Raw genomic sequence first — 11,258 nt, 5'->3', positions numbered from 1 at the left:
ATATTGGTATTCTGATTGGTTACCCTAATCATTTGTGCTTGCATACCTAATTATCAAAATCTGCATCTGTTAGGGGACGCACACTGGCTGAAACTGCCCACGGTGGCCAGGAACCATAGTAACCACTTGCATGAATTATTTTATGATAAAAGGAGGTCTCAGTAAGGAACATGGAACTAACAAGCCACCACCAACTGGAAGAATTTGGGAAAGGTCAAAAAGAGATACCACATGCCTTACCAGCTCGTAGAATTCTTCTTGCTGACATCCATCTTGGCTGAGCAATGCGTGTGCCACCAGGAAGGACTCTGAGTCAGAATGATTGGCCAGAGAAAACCTGGAAACTCATCCTATCACCATAAAACTCAAGACGACAAGTCACATGGCAGAACAGTTCCCCTGGGCTTCCTTACCCTACTTCTCTCCACCCAGGCACCCTTCCCAATGAAGTCTCTTGCTTTGTCAGCTCAAGTATCTTCTCAGAAAATTCACTTCCGAGCGTTGCACAAGAGCCCACTCTCCAGCCCTGGAAGGGGTCCCCCTTCCTGCAACATATCTGATCAATACCTATATCTACATCTGAATCTTCACAGGCCCCTTAGAACCCTGGAACACCAGTCACCTCACTGCAGACTTACATGCTGTTGGTGGCATGTATTTTAGGTGTTTTTTCCACCTCACCCTTGAAAGAGATTATTATTCAACAATCAATGATTTATCCATCTAGTTACCATTTTCTCTGCACATCACTCCTTTTTTCGCATCTCAGATCTTCCATTTGTAACTGCTTTCTCCCTGCCTAAGGTGCATTATTAGAAATTCCCTGTTGAGAGTCCATTGGTGGCAAACTCAATTTATATTTGTCTGAAAACTATCTTTATATATTATGCTTGAAATATATACTTCGTTGAGTGTGCAACTCTTGGTGTATACTTTTTTCCCCTCTACATGCTGATGATACAATTCCATTATCTTTAGCCTTCTGCTGTTTTGGGGAAGGCATTTAATAGGTTTTCATTTCATTTTAGGTGAAATGGCTTTTCTGTCTGGCTTTTTACTCTCTGTCCACCCCCTTGCCCCGTTTTCTTTGCCTTTAGTATTGTGTACTTTCATCATGAATAGATTTCTTTGTGCTCATCCTGTTTCAGATTTCTAGGTTGTCTGAATAAGAAGATCAATTGTGGAAAATTTTCAACCATTATCTATTCAGATGTAGTTGTTTCCTGTTCTCACACACTTCCTTTTGAAAACTGTCTTAACTTCTGTCTTTCCTGACTCTCAACTCTCTTTGACTCTGTCATTGCATGCTGCATTATAGACAATTTTTAGGCTTGTCTGTCTATTCATTCTTCAGCTCTATTTAAGTTCTATTGAATTTTTCCACTTAATTAAAAAATAGTTTTAATTCTAATAATTGTATTTTTACATTCTTGAAGTTCTTAAAGCTTTTAAGCACCTGTTTGACCATTTTAAAAGTCTCTTTCTCCTTATTCATGTTTTTAAAACCTGTCATTTTATTTGGTTAAACATATAGAACATCTCCAATTTATAATTTGCCTATGATACCAATAGCTGATGGATTTTGGGGTTGTTTATATTGTCAAAAGACAAAATTCTACAGAATAAGTTTGGAGATCTGCCGGGAGCCGGCACACGAGATCCCACCCAGGACAAGGTCAGGAGGAGAAAACCTGACGGGCAAGGCAGATCAGGTTTTCAGGGATTCCGAAAAGCTGCCCCCAGCACTCACCCTAAAGATGATATCTGTCTTTCTGACACTTGCTTCAATAGACTACTCCCTAATTTCTGTGACACAGGCAGAAGGCCTTCCCCGATCTCTTTCCAAATAAGAATCAATTTAGAACTTTAATCAATAAGTTTCCCGGGTGGTGGTATTTTATGAGATTATCCAGGGTGAAAGGAGTGTTTTAATTTAAACTCCTTTGCTGGTATTTTAGTTTGGCAAATGCGTTTATGCCCTTGGCACTAATATGCATGATTGCTTATAATACCTTAATCATAAAACAGCATAAAGAACCTGATCACATAAAGGCCCTAATAGGCACAGAGTCCTTCAGGGGTGAGGAAGCCCTATTAGAGAACATAAAAATATTATTCTAAAAGTGGTTATAGTTAAAGATTTAGAAAAATAAGAGTTTAAAATTGTTAATTTTAACCAGGAATGCTAAATAGGGGCTGCCTCACTGGAGCTGCAAAGTCTTTGTGTGGTAAACCTTTTAGATAAACTTAACTGATAACTTCTGCAAAAGGACTGACCTTTGTGTTCATTAAAGAATAGATTACGGAAAACAGCTTTGCATTCACCTAGGTCATAAAATGTCAATAGGCCCCAAGGCCAGAAGATAATGTACAAGACCCTCAGAAACAAAGAAGTATGCAGAAAACACCCTGGTTTCATGAAGAACTAGCTGATGTAATGTTAAACTATCTTCCCCTTAGAAATGTACTAATCTCTCTCTCTCTCTCTCTCTCTCTCTCTCTCTCTCACTCGCCGACGCTGTTCATCCTGAGGGTATCCCCTGGATCCTGCTGGGGCTGGACCCTGGCAGAGACCTAATTTATTTTATTTAATAAATCATGAATCAGGTAGCATTCCATGTCACAACTAGAAGGGTTCTCAGAGGAGAAATGGAAGACTTTTACAGAGAGGAAGGTGGGGCAAGGAAATTATTAGAGAAAAAAAAAAAAAGAAGTGTTATTTTGGGCTAAGATCTCTTCTTTTGGTGGTGGAAGGGAAGGGCAAATATTTCACCAAGCAGATTGCCTCTTTTTCCTCTGTTAGAAGGACAGATAACTTCATCGGTGCTGACCAGAAAATTCCCAACTGTTGGTTAAGATTACATTTCTGGGGAAGGTGGAAACTGCAGTTAGGTTAAGTATTAAACGAGGCTTGGTATCATGGGGTTTAGCACAAGTGATGTCATTTGGGATTTCCAAATTTTCTCTTTAACAATAATACCTTATTTCCTTGTACCTGTTAAGAGTTTTATTTAATCATGAATTCTATTTCCTTGGAATTTCATCTGAGTAAATTCTTTGAGAACTAGTTTGAGGATGGATTTCTCAACTGGGGTCACTACCACTTGGAATCATTTTAAACTGAATTCTGGGTTTGAGGCTCTTCATATCTTCAAATTTGAGTGATGTGGGGCTATAACATATGTAGGGCAAGCTGTGGTTACAAATTCTCAAGGCGGTTTATTTTTGCTCCTTCCCCAGCACCAATGTCTAAGATAATGTTCTGGTTGTTTCTTGGGAACAGAAGAAAGATGTGTTTATTTATAGCTCACTTTAACATGGATGGTGCCTTTAGGGAATACACTATTTGTATGGAGGGTAGGCCCTGGGCTTTAAATCTAGTTTTTCAAAGCTTGAAAAGCTTGAAATGTCTTGAAAACTGAAGCTCAAGTTAAGCAGGTGTCAACATTCACAGTGTTCTTAGTTCTTGGCTAACAGTCTGGGTTTCTTCCTTTCCTTAGTTCTTGGAGTTTGAAAATTTCTTATTTCCTTGTCAAATTATAGTGGCATCCCAAAAGATACTTCAAAAATTACCCAGAATTTTAAATTATTATTAGCAGAAAGGTCTCTCAAGATTGCTAGTCAGCCATATGGCAGTAGAAATTCTAGGATCCATTTAGAAAGGATGCTCTCTGCATCTCATATTTTCTGGATTTTTGAACAATTGCACAGTTCTTGACATATCTTTGGAATATGTTCATGATTTTTTGTCATTGTTTTGGGGTTTTTTAATTGGTTTTATTAGATACCAGAAGTTATAATTTTCTTGGGAATTTGAATATATGCCTTATTTTGGTAACTTGTTTGATGTCCACTGGGACATAGCATTTATCAAAATACATTATTAGTGTTGTGGAAATGTGGGAGGAAAATTCGCTTGGGAATATACAAGATGAGCCTGAAGCATCTTGTGCCACAAAATATGGAAGCGCTCAGAGAATTCACAATATGGCAGTATGTCAAAGAGATATAGGAACCGTGTGAAAAAGCTCCCAACGGCCAACACTAGAATAATTTAAGGAAAATATATAGACATCAAGCAGCTTTGCATTATAACTGAAAGTATAAAATAAATATTCATGTGTCCACACTGATATAAAAAAATTAGCAAAAAAAAATTGGAAGAGCAGATAAAATAATTCTAAATTATCTGTGTAGATATTGCCCCTTTAATGAGGTGGATCATAGCTCCCCAATCCTTAGTGTTGGCTGCACACGGTGACTTCTTTCAAAGGAGTAAATGTGAAAAGGCTGGGGAAAGAGTGACTTTATAGTAAAGAAACCTGACAAACATCACCTCAGCCAGGTGGTCAAGATTAGCATCTACAGTGATAAGGTATATACACAGTATGTGCTCTAGAAATGATGCGATGAAAATAGTGTTTTGATTCTGTGTCCTACCTTCCCAATGAGGAAAGGAAGGAATGAATGAGGAAAACATCAAATGAATCCCAGCTGAGGGATTATCTACAAAATGTCTGGCTAGTATTCCTCAAAACTACCAAGGCCATCAAAACTAGGAAAGCCTGAGAAAACTGTCATGGCTGAGAGGAGACCCAGGAGACATGACCACTACAAGCAATGTGGTATCCTAGGTAGGATCTTGGAACCTAAAAAGGATATTAGGTAAAGATAAATAAAATTTGAATTAGTGATAGGTGAACTCTGATTAATAATATGTATCAATATTGGCTCCTGGATTATGACACAGGCACCATACCAATGTAAGATGTTCACACTAAGGGAACCTAGGTATGTGGTGTATGGAAGCTTTCTGTACTATCTTTACAATTTTCCCACAATCTAAAAGTATTCTGAAATAAAATATTCATTCTAAAAAAAAGAAAAACAAAAAAAAAATTAGCTTGGGAATATGGTGTTTTGCTTTGCAGTTAATCAGCCTTCACAACTGAACAAATCACTCAAATTAATATTTCATATGTATGCTATGGAAAGACACACAGTGTAAGATCTGAGTTCCCTCTTGTTTTCTACTTGTGGGCATAACAGTCAAAATTCAAATAAATTAACTGCGGATAAAGTCATTTTACTTTGTTTTACCCATCTTAGTGCTAGCTGACCCCTCTTCTAAAAATTGTAGCGATGGTGTGAATCTCTTGGGAATCAGCATGGTGGGTCAGACTGGGACTTGGGGTAAGAATTAGGAGATGGCAGCGATGATGATGATGTTGGTTCTAGTGTGAGGTGATGAAGCACTACGTGCCACGCATCGCTCAAAAGCTTTGAATGTTATATTATTTATTCTTCACCTGTGTGCTAAGTTGCTCAGTCCTGTCCGACTCTTGGTGACCCCATGGACTGTAGCCCACCTGGCTCCTCTGCCCCTGGGGATTCTCTAGACAAGAAAACTCAAGTGGGTTGCCATGCCCTCCTCCAGGGGATCTTCCCAACCCATAGTAATTTCCTTTTTTAAAGGAAAACTAGTGTCAGAGATGTTGAAACTTGCCCAAGATTCCATAGCTACTAAAGGATAAAGGCAGCTTTCAAACTCAGGTCTGTCTGATAGTAAAATCCCTTCATAAAATGACCTCCAATTTCAACACCTGCCATTTAACCAAATCTGTGCCTTGGGAAAGCACGTTATCTCTCTGGACTCACTTTCTTCATAAAATAAGGAATTTGGAATATATGATTTTGAGGATACCTTTCACTTCTGATATTTTTATCTTTTTTTCTGAGAAATTATCATTGAATGCTGTCAGTATATAAAATAAGGAACCCCCCAGCATTTGGCACATGGGTCATTCTGAGGTCCATTTGTAATGGAGCTCAGAAATAAAGATCATTAACACAATGGGGAAAATGATCAAATATATGAATTTGGACAACTGTCTAATACTCTGAAACAAAGCTTTGATAGGACCCAGGAGGTCTAAATGAGGCTTCCGAAGACCAGAGAGAGTTTAGTACAAGACTCTTCAGCTTTGCTCCCCATCTGCAGACAGAGAAGTAGATATAGAAAAAGTGAGAGAACAGGGTTTCTATGTCAAAAAACTTTCCCTATGAAAAGACGAATGACACGTTATTTTGTAGTACCTGGTGATAAGGTGGGTAAGAGGGTATGTGGAGAGGTGGACCAAAAGCAGAGGCAGAGAGAGCCCAAGACACGTGACTTGAACCATTAGAGCTGCCTATGATTCCAGAGACCTGGATAATGTCATTAATTTCACGTTTGGAATAGATGGTATTGGTTCAGATTCAAGTATCAGCCATTTCAGTGATGCGCAAGTGAGGCCTCTTAGCCTTGCTGCTTGATTTGTGCTTCTGATCATTCTGTTGATGGGCTGGCTTTAGCAGAGTGTGCCCTGGCTAATATTCATCGTGATTGATTGTGCAGTCTGACCTTGGTCTCAGCACACTGATGGCAGTGAAAATGGAAGGTATTTAGGAGACCAGCCAAAATATCTATGCTGCATCTATGAAAAATGGAACCTCAAATGCCCTTATAGCCATTCTAATCTGCCTGGTTTACCTGGTGTTAATAGCTTCCTGGCCTTACCCTTTAGAATAGACCTTTCTATTTCATATCCTGTTCATTTGGAAGTCCGGTATTTTAACCCTTTCCACAGTATGAAAGTGGATGAATTTGGGGCTTTACTACAGACAGTTCAATTAACCTTTGAGCAGTAGTTGTGATGATTCTGACTTTACATCGAACCGTTTTCTTGAATTTCCTCCTGTATTGTGCTCTTGGTGGTGAGATCAGGAAATGATCATGAATGAATCATCTATTTCCTAAATCAAATAGAACAATGGGAGTTTGTGCAAGAGGTTTTTGTTCTTTCTTTTAATAAGAGCCAACTCTTAAAGATAAGCTTTCGTTTTATTTTATTCTGTTTTTTCTTTTGTTAAAGTACCTGTCTAACTTTTTGGCTATAGATCACCTTGCACATTTTCCATTTATCTTGTTTTTCTCTAGACACTCCTCTATAGATTGAAAACAAACAAAAAAAAAGTAAGCAAGCAAATTAGTCTCAGGGCCTTTGGACCACCCTTTTATGTCTATGGTCTGTTCCCCCAGAGCATTTGGAAACTGCACTGCTGCCCTTCCTTGTATTTAATGAGACCTGTGGGCAAACACATGATTCAGTGGAAACTAAGAGGCAGAGTTTAAATATGCTCGATGACAGCTGGCTTACTTGTGCAAGCTGTTGCAAAAGAACTTTACTAATGGTTCAAGCAGATGGACAGAAGGAAGAAAGCTAAATGTTAGAATGTGTGAGAGGCCAAAGGTCAAGGTGAATGAGCCTGGTGATTTCCTGAGGTCTGTGGGTGTTTTGTGTTGCAGCCTAAATTGAGGGTTGTTTTTAATTTGATGCATTTTTCTAAACTTTAAGTAGGTTCGTTAAACCAAAAAAAAAAAAAAAAGTTTCAGCTCTTCATTGCGTTCCCAATTAAATTTTGGGTTTTGAACTTCCAAGATAATATAGCGTTTACTTGTACAGTGAAGGCATTTATAATACTTTTTGAGGGATAAGTTCAAAATGGTTTATTTAACAGGTATTTTTTACAAAACATGATCCCTCAAGTTTTTTAATATCAACAACACACATATACTATATATATCCTTTGGCCTTCTCTCTTTTTTAAACTTAAAAGTAATTCTTCTTCTGGGGCAGGGAAATTACAAAACAGTTTAAATATATTGCATAAAGAATAACTACTATTTGGCTGTTTCTAGAAAATCAGACTTTCCAGATATTTGCTAAGATTTAGGCTAAAAAATCCAATGTCGTTTTTCTATTTCATATGATTTTATAACTATTATATCTTTCAGATTTAATCAAGTTTTACTGAAGCCAAGACATTAACTAACCTTTAGTTTGACAATCAAGCCTTTTAAAGGAGGTCATAAATTTCAAAGGAAGATTGTTTTTGTTCCAAAAAAGAGATTATTTTGAAAGCTAAAATATATTGTACCACTTACAGAGAGAAACAAAGTCAAGCTTTGTTGCCCAGGCCAGCCTGTGCTTCCCGGGCTCACGGGAGGGGCGGGTCTCTGCACGTGGTGGGGAAGGGTCCACAGGCGCCACTTGGGCAGCCGGGTACCATGCTTTTCCTCCAAGAAGTATGTCATCGGTGCCGGCTGTGGCCTTGGGGTCAATTATTTATTTATTTAAAAATAAAATTTTAATTATACGAAACCCAAAGTTTAAGGGTGTGTAAAATATGAACGTAGCAATTAGACATATTGTTTATCACTTTGATTTCCAAACCCTTACAGACTGAAATTCATTTGGGACTCATAAAAAATTGCCAGGACGGGCCATTAAAAAAATTACCTCAAATTACAATTAGCAGCTCTCTAGTTGAGTTGGAATACATAAGCGGAGGCGCTGTTTGTGTTGCCATTTCAGGAGTAATTCACTCTGATCAGCTGCATTTTAAAATGAAGCACAAGCTGAGGGGGAGGTAATGCAAAACCAAACACATTCAGAAATCAGGGTAACATCTTTCCCTTAGGTAGCTGATTTTTCTTATATGCTGGTTTCCGGCAATCTACTTGAGGAAAGCTTTGAAGGTTATAATTCATTATTAAATGGATTCTCTAGATGATGAGAAAGGCCTCCAAAGAAACTAGAAAAGCAAACTATAATACCCACAGAAGGAAGGAATACAAATAAAGGAGGTACTTCTTTTTAACAACTATTCCCAATAAAAGACTTTGACTAGAAATTTCTTTTGAAGATTGTATTTAATAAATGATATGCCACAAGAGAAAAATGTTAGTTCCACTGATTTAATTAATTTCCCTAATGCCTTTAACCACTTATATGGCAAAGGGTACAGTCTTTGCTGACAGGGTCTTGATTGAGGAGCTAAGGAATTAAAGGAAGAAGAAACACCAACAAACTTGACCTGATTATGTAAACAGTTTATTTTTGAAAATAATAAAAATATTTTTAGTGTATGATATAAATATTTGTTTTATATGACTATATGTATACATGTATCCCCTTGACATATAGTCAAGTCATTATGGTTAGATTTTTTAAAACAATTTTTAGTTTGTTGCCTCTTAATGCTGTTTAAAAACATGTGCTCTAGATAGGAATAGAGATGCAGACATAGAGAACAGACTTGTGGGCACAGGGTGGGAAGGGGAGGGCGTGACAGATTGAGACAGAAGCATTGACATAAATTTTACACTGCCATTTGTAAAATACATTGCTAGTGGGAAGCTGTGTATAACATAGGGAGCTCAACTCCATGTTCTGTGATAACCTGGAGGGGGGGGATGGGGGCAGGGTGGCAGGGAGGTCCAAGGCAGAGGGGATATATATATATATCTCCCCTGATTGCCTTAACTGTACAGCAAAACTAACACAACATTGTAGAGCAATTATACTCCTACAAACATAAATTTTAAAAAAATGTGCCCAGAAAATGTTCCTTTCCAATTCTACATCACTGTGAGGAAGGAGCCTGGCAGTGAAAGGAGCAATCAGCTTGACCCTTGACAGATATGACCCTATTCACAGCTCATTCAGTGACTGGTTTTGTGAGCTTGGGCCAATTCCATAACTTCTTGGAGTCTTCATTTCCTTATTATAAAGTGGGGATGATACCAACCTTCCAGGGCTGTTGTGAGTTTTAGGTAAGATAATTGATGTAAAAACAGTAAAATCTGTCAAGCAAATAATAGTTTCCTTCCTCTTTAAATCATACAAAGAACCATTTATTCAGGCACTGTGCTAATGCTTTATTTGCATTTGTCTTATTTATCTTAAAAACAAAACTGAAAACTCATGGGGAAGTTTCACCAATTATTATTGGTCTGCAATGAGGAAATGGAAGCATTTAAATAGGTAGTGAGTGGCTTTAATCTGGTCTGCTTGATTCTGAAGGCTGAACTCTTAATCACTGAAAATGCTGTGGAATGAGATTGCTCTGTGGACAGGGAGAAGAAATAGAATAGTAATGATGTAGGGGATCAGGAATTAACAACTGGAAGGATTTAGCATTTCTGTAGCTCTACTTCATGTATCTTGAACCCTGTTTGGGGATGATGATTTAAAAAAATAACATACTGTAAATGTTTGACCATAATACATGGATACAAACAAAAGTTATCAAAGAAGGGGAAGTGGGTAGGGACCTAATACCCAGAACGTCTGTAGGTGTATCCTCTCTAATCAAGTTATTGTGATTTTGGCAATGTTAGCATTGTTAAGCATATTAATCTACTCCACACTGTATTAGTCAGGCTAGGTTATGTTATGATGCAATAACAAATAGCACCTGAATCTCACTTGCTTAATACAACAGAGGTTTTATTTTTCATTTGTACAAAGTCTACTGCAAGTCTGATTGCCTCTTCAGGGCAACTGTCTTCCATGTGATCACCCAAGAATCCAGTTATCTCAGTCTCAGGACTGTGCCATGATTGCTGCAGCAGCAGGAGAAAGTGCTGGGGCACTTTCCTGGACAATTCAACTCTTCCACTCCCAAGTCATCTACCGGAACTAGGCACAGGTACTAACTGCAAGGGAAGAAGGACTGTGCATTGCGAGTCCCACAGATCTGTACCATACATATTTAAGACTGTTGGTGTTTCAGACTGTGATTTTTATGACTATTTTACTAAAATTATTTCTATAAACAAACACTCCTTCAGCTAGCAAAAAAGTATCACTTTAATTTCAATCGTTTCTGATGAAGACATATTAAAGTGCTTAAAACGATTTTAAGAGTGTGTTCTCTGGAAGTGATTTTTGAAAAGTGACCATTCATTGATCTTAAACCAGCAGGGATTTTGTAATGTTTGTTCTGCTTCAAGCAGTCAGCAACAAACCGATACAACAAACAAAAGAAAACAAAACAAAAAGAAGCTTGGGATGAACACACACACACACTAGTATATATAAGATAAATAAACAACAAGGACCTATGGTATAGCACAGGGAAGTCTGCTCAGTATCCTGTGATAATCTATATGAGAAAAGACTCTGAAAGATAGTGACTGTTTGTATAAGTGAATCACTGTGCTGTACATCTGAAACTAACACAACATTATAGATCAACTGTACTCCAACTAAAAAAAAAACAACCCAAGGACCTGCTCTCTATTCTGCAATAGTAGGTTGGTGCAACTGGGTCTGTTTGAAAGGTTATTCATTTATCCTTGGGCTTCTGAGCAGTTGGACAGGTAGTAGGAGGGATGTGAGGTTATGACAGCTCCAGGGCACATAGGTCCT

This window comes from Cervus canadensis, chromosome 33 (assembly GCF_019320065.1).
Source record: "Cervus canadensis isolate Bull #8, Minnesota chromosome 33, ASM1932006v1, whole genome shotgun sequence".
Classification (NCBI taxonomy): Eukaryota; Metazoa; Chordata; class Mammalia; order Artiodactyla; family Cervidae; genus Cervus; species Cervus canadensis.
The sequence above is the reverse complement of the archived record's forward strand: the minus strand, read 5'-3'. Positions refer to the sequence as shown.